Source organism: Paramormyrops kingsleyae, chromosome 3, assembly GCF_048594095.1.
Source record: "Paramormyrops kingsleyae isolate MSU_618 chromosome 3, PKINGS_0.4, whole genome shotgun sequence".
Classification (NCBI taxonomy): domain Eukaryota; kingdom Metazoa; phylum Chordata; class Actinopteri; order Osteoglossiformes; family Mormyridae; genus Paramormyrops; species Paramormyrops kingsleyae.
In genome coordinates, this window is record NC_132799.1 from 40,063,616 (window position 1) to 40,077,819 (window position 14,204).

Consider the following 14,204-nt stretch of genomic DNA (forward strand, 5'->3'; position numbering starts at 1 on the left):
CATTTTTACACTGAAAATGAAATCTTAGGAAATCTATCCCTTGCAGACGATTGGGCGTGGGATATATGTAAACATCTTTGTGTTCAAGAGCTTTGGTGAAAACTTCTGAACCTCTTGCCAGAAAAAATCGTCTCTTTGGAACCACCCTGGTTTAACGGACAGAAAACTCCTGTTGATATGCAAATCTGAGGTTAACAAATGGTCCTCTCTCATTTCAACAGCATAATCGCCATTGTTCTCAACCGTAAGTGAGATCCCACGACCCTGCAGGGGAAAAAACAGCTGTCCCAAACTGGACTGGGTTGTCAAAGATGCTCAAACTCCCACAGGATGTGCGTCACCCTCCACCTGGTCACCCACAGCACATCCGCCACCTGCCCTGCCTGCGCCGGCCCTGGATTTTCCTTGGCACTCCTGGATCTGTGGGCAGGGTCAGTTGAGCCCTGGGTCAAGCCGAGCAGGCGAGCAAACGGCAGGCAGGCGTAGCTATGGCAACAGACAAGAAGGTGTCTGGATCACGGGTGGCTGTCACCTAACAAAAAAGCTGCCTTGTGCCCAGATGGTCTGGCACAGGTGACCGCTATCAGTCACCGCGAAAGCGTAGCAATAAACAGACAAGGAACGACCAAGTAACGAGAGCAGCACGACTGACTGTTAAATTAGCAATACTATGATTCACATATTTTAAATAAGATATTCAAAATATCATTCAAGTACCCTTTCTTATGATGGCCTTGCTGATTATTTATCAACTATACTACAGGAATTATGAATGCAAAATATAAATACTGCGTTATATTTAAGCTGATAAATAATCTGTCTGCACCACTCCCAAAATATGCTTTTTTTAGTATTATCAGATAAAATTCATATTGCCTGGTATCTGAAGATGTGATGTTTACTACAATAAGACTGGCTGTCCTTATAAGCTACCTGTGGACGTCCTTGCAGAGCACTGAAATGTGCATCTGCAGATCCAAGGTGAGAGACATGCGACAGACTGAGGAGAGAAGTGAGTGAAAACCTCTTGAAATGCAGCAAGAAAAAACTCCAGCAGCATTTGCTCACGTCTGTCTGTGCTGCTAAATACCTGTGCGCCCCAAGACCACAAATCAGCCAATAAATTCAATTAAAGCACAAGGCACCCAACAGGTTATAGAAAGAAGAAAAACAGAATATTGACCTTTTAAATGATAGCGGAAAGAAGACAGGGAAGACAAAGCCTCCATCAAACGAATGAGCCATATGTCATATGGGCAGCTATTTGAGACCTGAATATCAAAGATTAATATGTTCCTCAGGAAGACAAGCGGAGGCAGGCCGACGGGATTAACCAGCGAAAACTTTGGTCTGGGTGATGCAGATGCTATTCGCCCTGGTTGTGGCTGGTTTAATAATTAATCGTGGACAGCAGTGTAAACAGAAGCATGGGCAGAGTCAACATTAGCTGGAACGGGGTGCACGTTCGAGGAATGAGCATGACTGTTGACTGCGTCGCCATCCTCCTCGCTGTGTCATCTCTCCATCCCTCCCTCCCTCCACATAAACCACAGGTGCTTTTCACACGTCCGTCGAGAGCGTCTGTAGTCCTTCTTTGCCCGAGTATAACACTTCCATGCACATTCATGGAGTAAAAATACCCCCTCCGTGTGACGTCTCGGGTCACCGGAGCACTTTGCCGGCCGATCTGTCATGGAGAAACTCGAGTGATTAAGCTCAGAGGACACAGCTGCAAAAAGTGTACAATAAAATAGGATCCTAACCACATACTTCTTAAACACACTATATAGTGACATCATATCATCTGTTTAATATAACCATAATCAATTAAAATATAATTACTCCTCTGTCAGACTGCACCTTGAGTGATTACGCACAAGGTCAGCAAAATCCTTGCTACTAAATTTAAATTAATTTAGGTTCCTGGCTAGATAAACATATGATGTCACTCTTAATCATTACATTAATCTCTGCTATGCTTAGAAGAACATCTATTACACAGTTTTCTTTTATGAATTCCGATGAATTATTGGACATTATATAGGTCTCAGTATCTGAGGGGGTTCCCTCATCCAACAAGGAGCACCATCAGTATTTTTCAACACCCAGCTCCATTTTTTATCCACTGTAATCAATCGGAAATACTACAGAACACTGCAACAATTCAAGATTCAAGAGCTTGTCCTATGCCCAGTAAACAGCAATGGAAATCTTACTCTACATGTCCTTTCCTGGCCCCGGTAAACAAAAATGAATATACTAAATTCCCACCCAGGGTGCAGCTGTCTTGTGCCCTGTCCTGCTTGGGCCCCACAACCCATGGATGGATGGATGGGTGTTTCTTAATAATTAATGTCACCCTGGAGGTGTGATGTCACAGCGCTAACCCCTGAGCCATCGTGACACCCAGAACCACTGCTTATTAGTATTTACAAAAACTATTATAATCAGCACATTTACTGCTGAACTTACCAAATGCTGTTCTGAAGACCAGCAGTGGTGATTCTTGCACAATGCCATGTTCAAAATAGTTTTGTTAAATAACTAAGCAAATGTTTTAGGAAGGCAAATGCGTAAAATTATGAAATATGGTTTATTCCCAGATCCAGCACAGCTGGAATTTTCTGCGTACTTCACAAAAGCACTTCATAAGCTTCCACGTGGACAGTCCCAGCTATTTACATCATACAGTATGCTGCTTTAATAAAGTACTTTCTACTGGTTGACTGAGCTATATTGCATCATAAATAGGCAGGAAGTTTACAATAAACCGGGGTAGTGTTTTTTTTTTTTTTTTTTTTTTTACAGGAGGTTAGGGTTAATAATGAAAATGAAAAGATAAGGTGCTAAGCACAAATGCTAATCACAATGTCTGCGATCTCTGATCATGCTAAATGACTGGGATAGGTTTCCTCTACTTTAAATATACTTTATTTTGGATATCTTATGTTAAGATTTCTTCCTTCTTCTTTACTTTCAAACTCATTTAGGGACACTCCAATGATCTTGTATCGGTTGCTATGCGACTGACGTAACAGCAGGTTACTATTCATGAATTATTCATGAGTGTCTGATTCTCACCCAACTGATGTGCACGAATGCAGATAAGGTTTATGAAGTATTGCAGCATTGTATTCTGGGAAAAAGCACCGAAACATTCACTTCTTTGTGCTGTTTGGTTTTTACAAGTAAATCTGCACTGTGTTGGGTGGGGGTTTGTTGAGACCTTTGCCTCAAAAAAACTTTGAAATATATGAGTTGCAAGAGCACAACACACAACGACATCTTGTGCTCAGATTGGTAATGATTACCAACAATCTGAGTATACTGTAAACAGAAACCAAGCAACAAACCAACCACGAAGCTGGAGTTAAACAAAACCAGCTGAAAAATGATGACATCATATCCTGTATAGGTGGGCAACTTCCCATATAAAATGTTCCCCTTTGATCGCATAAAAGCCCAAGAAAAAAGCAGAAAAGAACAGAAATGAAGATGGCTTGAGATTGTACTGACGCCATCTCAGGAGCAAGGCTGAGTACTAACATTATTCCAGGATTCAGACCAGGTACTGACGCCTGCTCAGAATTTAGATCGGGTAAATCAGATAAATCGTCTCCAGTGAAGGTACCGTTTTATTGTAGAATGTGCCTTCACTCCAACGTGCCTTTTCCAAGTTCATCTGCTAATGTCTTTCAAGCTGCCCCTCTCCCTCCCTCTCTCTCAACCAACAAATTCCCGTCTTAGTTGCCGTGATACAACAGCTGACAACCCTGTCTTTGACAATTCACCACTCATGAGAAACAAAACAAAACTCACGGCAAATAAATCACAACCTACCCAAGCTACACCTCAGTGAAAAATTACACCACGCAGATTTAAAAAGAGACAACTTAGTTCCAAGCCTCTCTGACTATTAATAAACCAGATGATTTATGCATCCACATCTGAGAATGAACAGCCTAGCCAAAAGTAAACTATTGCGTAATTCTGTTCTTATTTTAATATCCTCCCTCAGTGAATTCTACTCAAAGATTTTTTTTGCTGTTTCACAGCAAAGTAAATTATGTTCACATCTGTTTAAGCATTAAATAGAGCTGGTTTTAATACCTTTCCTGAAAAAAAAACAGGAGAAAATGCTAATCTTACAAGCATAACATAACCAAAAAGAATTTATAAACCACATATGCGAACAATAGCATACCCTGTGTATCTGGCCACTATGCATTGCTTCATAAACTTCAAAGGCTGAGTTACGACAGCAAAATATGGAGTGTGTAAAATCTCAGTTACCCCTCTAAAATGATAAATCTCTGACTGGTGTCCATCATGATGATGAGCCTATCATTGAGACCTGCAGATTCAGGAATGAGGCTCCAAGGCCCATGTGACAAGGTGAAGAGGCTGTATCTTCTCAGGGGGGCGCTAGGGGGCTGCTGGGGGAGCATGGTTTTATCAGACAGTCATGTGTTGGCACAGGCACAGAAACTGGACCAAAGTCTCAGTCTCCACAAACATGTACTAGAATGTATTCATTGACTCAATATTTCAATGAACAAAAATTCTTCAATTTAGTCTGATGACAGCAATAATACTTGAGGGAGATTCGCTTACACAAAATGTTCTGAGGGCATAACGAAAAATGGTTCAGAAGGATGTCTTGGTCCCACACCCTCTAGTTGCTTTGACCCACCCTGGGGGGGGGGGGAATCTACAGTTTGAATGATCACCTGAATATCAGACTCAACAAGCTGAATCAACCGTTGTTGAATGATGATAGTAAAACGGACACATGCTCCAGGGGTTTACCGTTATAGCCTTCAAATCAGCTGGTGACTCACGAAAATGTAAACACTTCTTACTCTAGTTCATTCCTGTTTAGGTATTTTAGCTTGTTCCAGGCTTGAAATTCTACTGAACTGTTTCCTAGAAAAAAGCAACAAAACAAGCAACAAAGCAATGGATCCAAAATTTGACCAAGTCCAAACAGCTGTTTTGCTTAGGAACCTGTTTCATTGTAAGAATGAATGACTTTTCCTACAAAGCTAATGCTATATGTCAGAAGGAATATGTAAATTATCTGCGTATCAGTAATTTAGTGGACAGAAGCGCAAACATCTGCCTTAAGTGTGGGTTCTTTACCATCTATAACAATAATAAAAAGAGAAGCCTTGCAGGAAATACGATATAAATATTTATTACATATTTATGAGGCCAATGTGATTTTGTTTTGTTTTGTGATCACAAGAAATATTACTTGGTGAAGCTGAGGGGAATTTACTCAGAGAAACTCTGAAAATGGGGGTCATGGGGATGCAGGCGCAGTGGTTAACACTGTTGCTTCACACCTCTGGGACCAGGGTTTGAGTCTCCACCATGAGTGTAGAGTTTGAAGGTTCTCCCTCTGTCGTTGTGGGATTTCCTCTGGGTATTCTGGTTTTCCCCACACAGCCCAAAAACAGACTGAGGTTAATTGGAGTTACTAAAGTGTCCATAGGTGTACATGGGTGAATGTACTCTGTTATGGGTTGGCACCCCATCCTGGGTTGTTCCCTGTCTTGTGCCCATAGGCTCTGGACCCTGGACACCCCTGAATAGGATAAGCGGTTAAAGAAAATGGATGGATGGGAACACTAAAAATGCATTTGCATCGCTGTTTACATATTTACCACTGTCCATTTGAAATTGCCAATTTGAGTTGCATGTCTGTGAAACGTGTATTACTTAGACAACTAGATATACAGATTATGATTATGTCTGTTGAGTGGGAAGGTTGTGAAGCTATGGGAGGAGTGGTTTTCCTTTTTGAAAGACCCAAAGTAAATCAATGTAGATTTTTCTATAACTCGTATCTGGATAGTTTATGTAATTCTGATATACAGTGGTACCTCAAAACTCGAACTTAATCCATTCAGAACGATCAGATCGAATCCCAAAAAGTTTGCGTTCTGATCGAATTTTCCCCATAAGAAATAATGGAAAACCAATTAATTGGTTCCCGGCCCCCAAAAAAATTACACCTAAATATGTTTTTTTTAGCATTTAAGCACAAAATGAACCGAATAAAACAAGAAGAGCATATACTGTACTAAACACATTTAAGCACATTTATCAAAACAGTGATTTGTAAAGTAAGAAAATAAATGTATCCAAACAATGTATAAAGTTAAAAAAAAAAACAACAATGTGTCCTGCCCTGATTGTCCACTCCTTCCGTGTGCCAAGCCCCCTCGTTAACCCCGTGTGGAATCCCCGTGTGATCAGCTGTTTCTGGTTGTTTTCATCAGCCCTCTGTATTTCGTCCCCGTTTCAGTTTGTTTCCCTAGTCCGGTCATTGTATTGTCCGTCTGCGTTTTGCCTGCCTTACCTGTAATTAAACCCTGTATTCCCCATACCCTGACATCTGTGCTCTATTCGGTCCCTGCTCGGCACAACAATATTATTAAAATTAAATGTATTAACGGTTTATTATTAATATAACAATAATTAATAAGAAATCTTTACTTTTAAATGTATTTTATTGTATAATAATAATTACTGTCTATTATTGTGTAAATGTATTTTTACCGTCTAAATATATGTATTCAGCTAGTGTAAACATGCACAATGCTATCACAGCGAATGCGAGGCTGAGACTGAAGCGTTACCCTTTGTTTCCACTGAGAGACGTGCCGTGTGACTCATTTCCCCGCGCATACAAGTTATCTTAGGTCGGCGTTCACGGTTTGACTTCTGAGATTCAGATTGAGCTCTAGGTAATTTTTTTTCGAACTGGTTGGTTCGACTTTTAAGAAATTTGAGTTCTAATGAGTTCGAGAACTGAGGTACCACTGTAATTCTGGTTGGTGATCGAAATGGACCAAAGCAGAAACATCATTAACACGTTATGGGAAGGACAAAGTTAAAAGTTATACACATTATAAACTGTACAATGACATCAAGGGAGACACTTAAACTTTGATTATGAATATTAGCTCCAGTTAGCTCTACAACTTCTTGTTTAATATTTTAGCTAAACATTCACCCAGAATTCTTGAGCAGGGTTACTCACAATGCTATGCTCTTAGGGGTGGCCATGTTTACTGTCCACAGAGTTACAGTTCCACTGTGTGGTTCACCTTTTATCCTATGATAGTGTCAAACATTTTTCAATGAAAAGAAACTTGACTAAGCAACTCACAGATTCAGTTCAAATCAATAAATTTTTATATGATGCCTTTCACAACATAGCCTCCCCAAGGCAGTAAAGATCAAAGGCTTGCTGACTGAAAAAACACAACCATGTTGACGGCTATCTTGACTCCTGAGTTAGCCCTGTCATTAACGAATTACAGTGAAATGAGTAATCAATGAAGCAACTTACATCTCCAATTATGGCTAGAAGAGGTTTTTCTGAATTAAGATTCTTTGAGTTTTTATAACACAGGCTAATGTTCTCCAACATCATTAGGTGTGGTTGCCAACTTGCCATGTATTTCAGTCTATCAGGGCCGGTATGCATAAAACTTCTCAGAGTAAAATTTCACTCTTAAATGCGTCACAATTCTAAGAGTGATGTGATTTTGCTCCTACTCCCAGACTTAAGAATAAGTGGCATGCATAAACATTCTTAAGTGTTAAGACTTGGTCTCAGCTCCTAAATTATTTAAGAGAGCTGGAGAGGACTCCTAAGCCAGTTAGGAGTTGAATGATGGCAGCTGCACCACGCGCACCCAGACGGAGACCGTGCTCTTTCCGTGAAAAAAAGGACGTACTGCGGATTTACGATGATAACGAGTTGATAAAAAGGTACAGGCTCGATCATGAGGGCATTATTTTTGTTACCGACCTAATTAGGAACCGGATACAATCTCCTACGTCACCTAAAAATGCACTTACAGTTGAACTGAAGGTGATAATGATGCTACGTTTTTGGCAACTGGAAAAATATAATAATAATAATAATAATAATAATCATCTATTATAGCGAGGGTCATAAGAGCAATATAAGTAATGACACAAACCTGTAGCTTGAATGCTTGCTTTATAAACTGTGGTTTCCTTTCGCGAGGTCGATAAAACATTATACCACCTTTTTTCACATTCCTCTGCTGAACGCCTTGTCCGAGGTGACACAGCATTACGGAGCTTGCAATAGCCTCCTAAGCTTTTTTGTCCGTGCTTGTAACAGCTGGGCCAAACTTTCCTCGCACTACCAACTGTGCCAAAAGAACCGTTTTGTTTGTTGTCTAGTTTGGTTTTCTTTTAGAATCCAATGTCTTGCTATGAGTTTTGCGTTTGACCCATAATTTATACAACGTGCATCTATTAGTGGAAATTGATTGGTGATGTGCTAGGTAGATTTTTGTACAACCAATTAAAGGTAATATCACAGAAAGGTAAGTTGTATAAAGCTCTACATTAACGGTTTAATGTCACTAATATATTCACCGTGCATCTCCTCTATTGGTTGAACTCAGTATTTGGGGTGGGGTTTTATTTGTAGTCCTCATTTCACAACACATGCTGGCTCCATCAGCACTTAGGAATTGGGCTTAGACTTTGCTGAAAGTTACTTTTAGCAGCTTTATACAATGCTCTTAGGTCCTACTTTTTGCTATGATTTTTTTAAATCTTAAGTCCAAGTGTACGACCATTCTTAAGACCATTCTTAGGAAGTTTTATGCATACCAGCCCTGGTCTGCTATGACAGCATATGGCATTTTCTAAGGGAATAGCACTTGTCTTGATAGCCAACAAGGAAAAAAGGAGATGCAGAAATTAGCTGCATGTTGCTTAGTCAACAGCCTGGCCATCAACACCAAGAAAGTAAAAGAGTCATAGTTTTAGGAGATCCAGATACAAGAAAAACCCATCCACGTAAATGGAGAAGCATTTGACAGTGAGTCTCCTATGAATTCAGATCACTGAAAACGTCACATGGCCAACAACTCCAGGTAAACTTCTATCAATGCACTACCAAGGGGATCCTGACCTACTACTGAACAGCACAGTACACTGGTCACTCCAACAGAGACTGGAAAGCCCTGCAGCAACTCATTAAGTCAGCCAACCAGATCATTGGCTTATAGCTGCCAGACATCCAGGGCATCTACAACGATCACTATTTCTGAAGGGCCTCAGCATCATTATAGATTCAACTCACCCTGGCCATGGCCTGCTCACTCTGTTGCTGTTTGGTGAAAGATATAGGACCATGCATGGTAAAAGGCACAGTAACACACATGGTAGGGTTGGGCCGATGGACAAGCAACACGATGTTGAGTCAGCATTGTGATTCCCCCCTCGTGCACACCAACAATAACAGTGTCTCTGCTAGGCATACATATAAAAATTATTTTTAAATGTACCTGGTTTGAGCCTGCCTCAGTAAATCAGGGGGTAAATGTTTATTTGTATAGCAAACCTTAGGATTAAAATTTACCTGCAGAGTGAATTCTCACATGTTCTGCTATGCCTGTCGTAAACAAATAATTTCTAATCAATCAAGTTGTTTTTAATGTTTTTTTCACCGATTCCCACCCTGCACATTAAATTGAGAATATTTCACATTTAGGAAAAATATAGTCATGAATCATTAATATTGTAATGACTGGAGGAAATACTCCTAATTTTCAGCATTGCATTTTAGCAGCCCTAGTTTTGGACTTCCATGACTTCAAATAATTAATTACATTTTTCTGATTTGTTAATAATTTAAACAGTCAACACAATTTAAACAGTCAAGGCTTTGACTCCAAAATTACCTTTGCAGTTATCCTAAACAAATTAGGCCTATAGTAAATCTTACACAAACTAAACGAATTATACAAAAAAAACAATAGCACTGAAAATTTAAACTGGCCTGGTTCAATTAGATTAAAATAGGTTAAACCAATGCTTTGGCAATGTATCATATTCTGGCTGAATGGCGTACAGTATATGCAAATGGCCCTAAAGAGTCATCATCTGTCCATCTTTTGTGTGGATTACACAAGCATAAATCCCACACATCACATTAGACGAATCTCCAGAATCTCTTGGCTGTCCTCTTTTGTTAGGCCAAAACCCAAAGTAGTGGTACCTTTCTTAGCAACCAAGTCTGTCAACATCATTACTACAGCACTATGACCAGTAAGCATAGTTATTAGTCTCAAATTCTGTACTTCAGCATTTAAAATCCCTTTCCATGCTCATGACGCTAAAGCTTGCGCTTCTGCGCGCCGGTGCCGTATTATTAACCCTACCACTGCTACTCATTTCTCTGCTGCATTTAAAAGTGCCGCTGAGGCTCAAACTCCTCTTTGTCATGATACTGAACAATTGACCTCATCTTTTTATTCTACCTGCTTTAACATCCTGGACAGTGTTGCACCTTTTAAAACACTGCGCCCTAAAACCAAAAAAGAGCCATGGTTGACTGACACCTCTCGCTCAATCAGACGAGAGTGTAGGAGGGCTGAACGCAGGTGGAAAAAAGATAAGTTACATGTATCTTTGGACATTTTGAAAGAAACTTGGTTTAAATATCAAAAAACTGTTAAATCTGAAAAAACTAAATATTTTTCTGATATTATTCTACGCAACTGTGACAAACCACGTGTTCTTTTCAATACTATCAACACTGCTCTCAATAACCATCAGCCTGTGGAGTCAGACACCTCCTCAGTGAATAGTGAAAAATTCCTGCAGTACTTTGTGTTCAAAATTTCTAGCATTAGAGCTCTTATAACCCCGCCCTCCATTGACCCTTCTATCTCTGTCACTTGTACTGGGACTTTCAGTCAGTTTGAGCCAATTTAAGTAAAAGTATTGGACAAATGAAAATTTCATCTGGTCCAGCAGACACAGTTCCTCCTCTTCTTATTAGGCAGACAATTGAGACTACAGGTTCCAACATATTAGATATTATGAACTGTAACCTTGCCTCAGGTGTTGTGCCAAGGAAATTTAAGCATGCTGTTGTTCAGCCATTGATTAAAAAACCTAACTTAGACACTTCAATCCTTTCTAACAACAGACCCATCTATAAACTTCCATTTTTATCTAAAGTTCTTGAGAAACTCGTGCTTCAACAACTGCAGTCTTTTCTAGATATACATGGTATCCTGGAACCTCTCCAATCTGGTTTTAAAGCCCTACACAGCACTGAATCAGCACTTTTTAATGATCTATTACTAGCTACTGACTCTGGAGATTCTGCTGTCCTTATCCTTCTTGATCTCACCGCTGCATTTGACACTGTAGATCATGACATATTAATCTCCCATTTGGAGCACTATGTGGGTATCAGAGGCACTGCTCTGGAATGGTTTAGATCATACCTGGCAGACAGAAGTTTTTCTGTCTTCCTAAATGGATCATTATCTCCGTCTGCACCTCTCCCCTGTGGTGTTCCTCAAGGGTCCATTCTGGGGCCTATACTTTTTTCCCTTTACATGCTCCCCTTGGGATCCATTCTTAGAAAATATAATATCTCTTTTAATTGCTATGCAGATGATACGCAAATTTTCAAGGCATTAATACGTAATGACTCCCACTCTTTTAAACATTTACTTGACTGTCTAGAGGACATCAAAGCCTGGATGCCTTTAAATTTTTTAAACTTTAATGAAAACAAAACCGAGGTTCTAGTCTTTCGGCCCAATGCTGCCTGTGATGCATATGTAGACCTAGGCCCCCTATAACCATATGTGAAAGACACAGCCAGAAACCGCAGCGTAATTTTGGACTCTAATTTTAAAATGGAGAAACAAATTAACACAGTTGTAAAGTCTAGCTTTTTCCAATTAAGGCTTTTATCCAAGGACAAACCTTTCCTATCATTCAAAAACTTTGAGAGGGTTATACATGCCTTTGTTTCATCCCGCCTAGACTACTGTAATGCCCTGTATGTGGGCATTAGTTGCTCCTCCATATCCCATCTTCAACTAGTTCAGAATGCTGCAGCCCGCCTTCTAACCAGAACACGAAGGCGTGAGCATATTACACCTGTGCTCACAGCCCTTCATTGGCTCCCTGTCCATTATAGGATTCATTTAAAAAAAAAATTATTCGTTTTCAAATCTGTACATGATCTGGCACCTTCCTACATACTGTATCAGGGACGGTATGCATAAAACTTCCTAAGAATGGTTGTACACTTTGACTTAAGAGTTAAAGAAATCTTAGCAAAAAGTAGGACCTAAGAGCATTGTATAAAGCTGCTGAAAGTAACTTTCAGCAAAGTCTAAGCCCAATTCCTAAGTGCTGATGGAGCCAGCATTTAAGTGTCATGAAATGAGGACTACAAATAAAATACCGCCCCAAATAATGAGTTAAACCAATAGATGAGCTGCATGGTAAATATATTAGTGACATTAAACCGTTAATGTAGAGCTTTATACAACATACCTTTTTGTGATCATACCTTTAATTGGTTGTACGAAAACCTACCTAGCACATCACCAATCAATTTCCACTAATAGATGCACGTTGTATAAATTATGGGTCAAACGCAGAGCAAGACATTGGATCCTAAAAGAAAACCAAACTGGACGACAAACAAAACGGTTCTTTTGGCACAGTTGGTGCTTAAATGGAAGGAGGTAGTGCGACAAAAGTTTGGCCCAGCTGTTATAAGCACGGACAAAAAAAGCTTAGGAGGCTCGGACAAGGCGTTCAGCAGAGGAATGTGAAAAAAGGTGGTATAATGTTCTATCGACCTTGCGAAAGGAAATCACAGTTTATAAAGCAAGCATGCAAGCTACAGGTTTGTGTCATTACTTATATTGCTCTTATGACCCTCGCTATAATAGATTATGATGATAATAATAATAATTATTATTATTATTATATTTTTCCAGTTGCCAAAAACGTAGCATCATTATCACCTTCAGTTCAACTGTAAATGCATTGTTAGGTGACGTAGGAGATTCTATCCGGTTCCTAATTAGGTCGGTAACAAAAATAATGCCCTCATGATCGAGCCTTTACCTTTTTATCAACTCGTTATCATCGTAAATCCGCAGTACGTCCTTTCTTTAACGGAAAGTGCGCGGTCTCCGTCTGGGTGCGCGTGGTGCAGCTGCCATCATTCAACTCCTAACTGGCTTAGGAGTCCTCTCCAGCTCTCTTAAATAATTTAGGAGCTGAGACCAAGTCTTAACACTTAAGAATGTTTATGCATGCCACTTATTCTTAAGTCTGGGAGTAGGAGCAAAATCACGTCACTCTTAGAATTGTGACGCATTTAAGAGTGAAATTTTACTCTGAGAAGTTTTATGTCTGGCAAGGTGACCATCTTCCTCTGTTGTCGAGGGAGCTTCGTAAACTCCAAGTTTCAGTGGCAGCACTCTCCTAGGTATGCAGACCAGGGAGTGGCAAGATCTTTGTAGGTGGGTATACCTACTTTTAGTGTGGTCGATCTGATGGCTGCCATATTCAGGGAGTAGCTGTTGCTGTAGCGGATCGGCTCCTTCCAATGGTGTCTGATGTCACTCCTTTCGACGAGTATATCATGAGATTTAGGCTAAGGCACTCCCTGGGTGTCTTGTCTGTTGTTACAGTGTATGCTCTGATCGTGGTGAGTGATGTCTCACTGAGGGAGACATTTCACTCGCAACTTCATTTGGTGGTTAAAGGGTGCCCATGAGGTAACACTCCTCTGGTCATGGGTGACTTCAATGCGACCACTGGCACTGACAGGACTGGCTATAAGGATTGTTTCAGTCCCCATGGGTCTGGAGACCAGGGTGAAAATGGCTCTGTGTTCCTTGACTTTGCAAAAGGTCAGGAGCTGCAGGTCGCTGGATCCTGGTTCTAACATCCTGAGCTAGAGGTCGACCGAAATGGGTTTTTCAATAGCCGATGTCGATATTTAGGAGTCAGGGTCAGCCGATGGCCGATATATGCTGCCGATAATTTTTGGCCGAAAACTGGACGTTTTCCCCACTATTTGCATGATAAAATATCACACTTATAATAACAAACACACAAAATTTCTCAACTTAGCATTTATTGAATGCTGACTTGTGTAAATTTAAATATAAACTTAAATAACAAAAACAAAATACAACTTGTTAACAATAAAAATAGCCGCATCAGAATCTCTTTTAGTGCACAATATAGCAGCAAACTCCTTCAGCTCCCAAGCTCACCAGCCTGCTGCAGATATTGCACCTGGCTTTTCCTGGTGTTGGCTTGGTGAAATGCTGCCATATAGGATTAGATTTTTGTTCAGCCAT

The 14,204-nt window shown here is 40.1% G+C and overlaps 1 protein-coding gene across 1 annotated transcript in view; it reads right to left on the reverse strand.

Annotated features, from left to right (window-relative positions):
• LOC111858590 (peroxisome proliferator-activated receptor alpha-like) overlaps nt 1-14,204 on the reverse strand; it is a 111,340-nt gene that overhangs the window by 74,442 nt on the left and 22,694 nt on the right. The gene's annotated exons all lie outside the window — the stretch shown is intronic.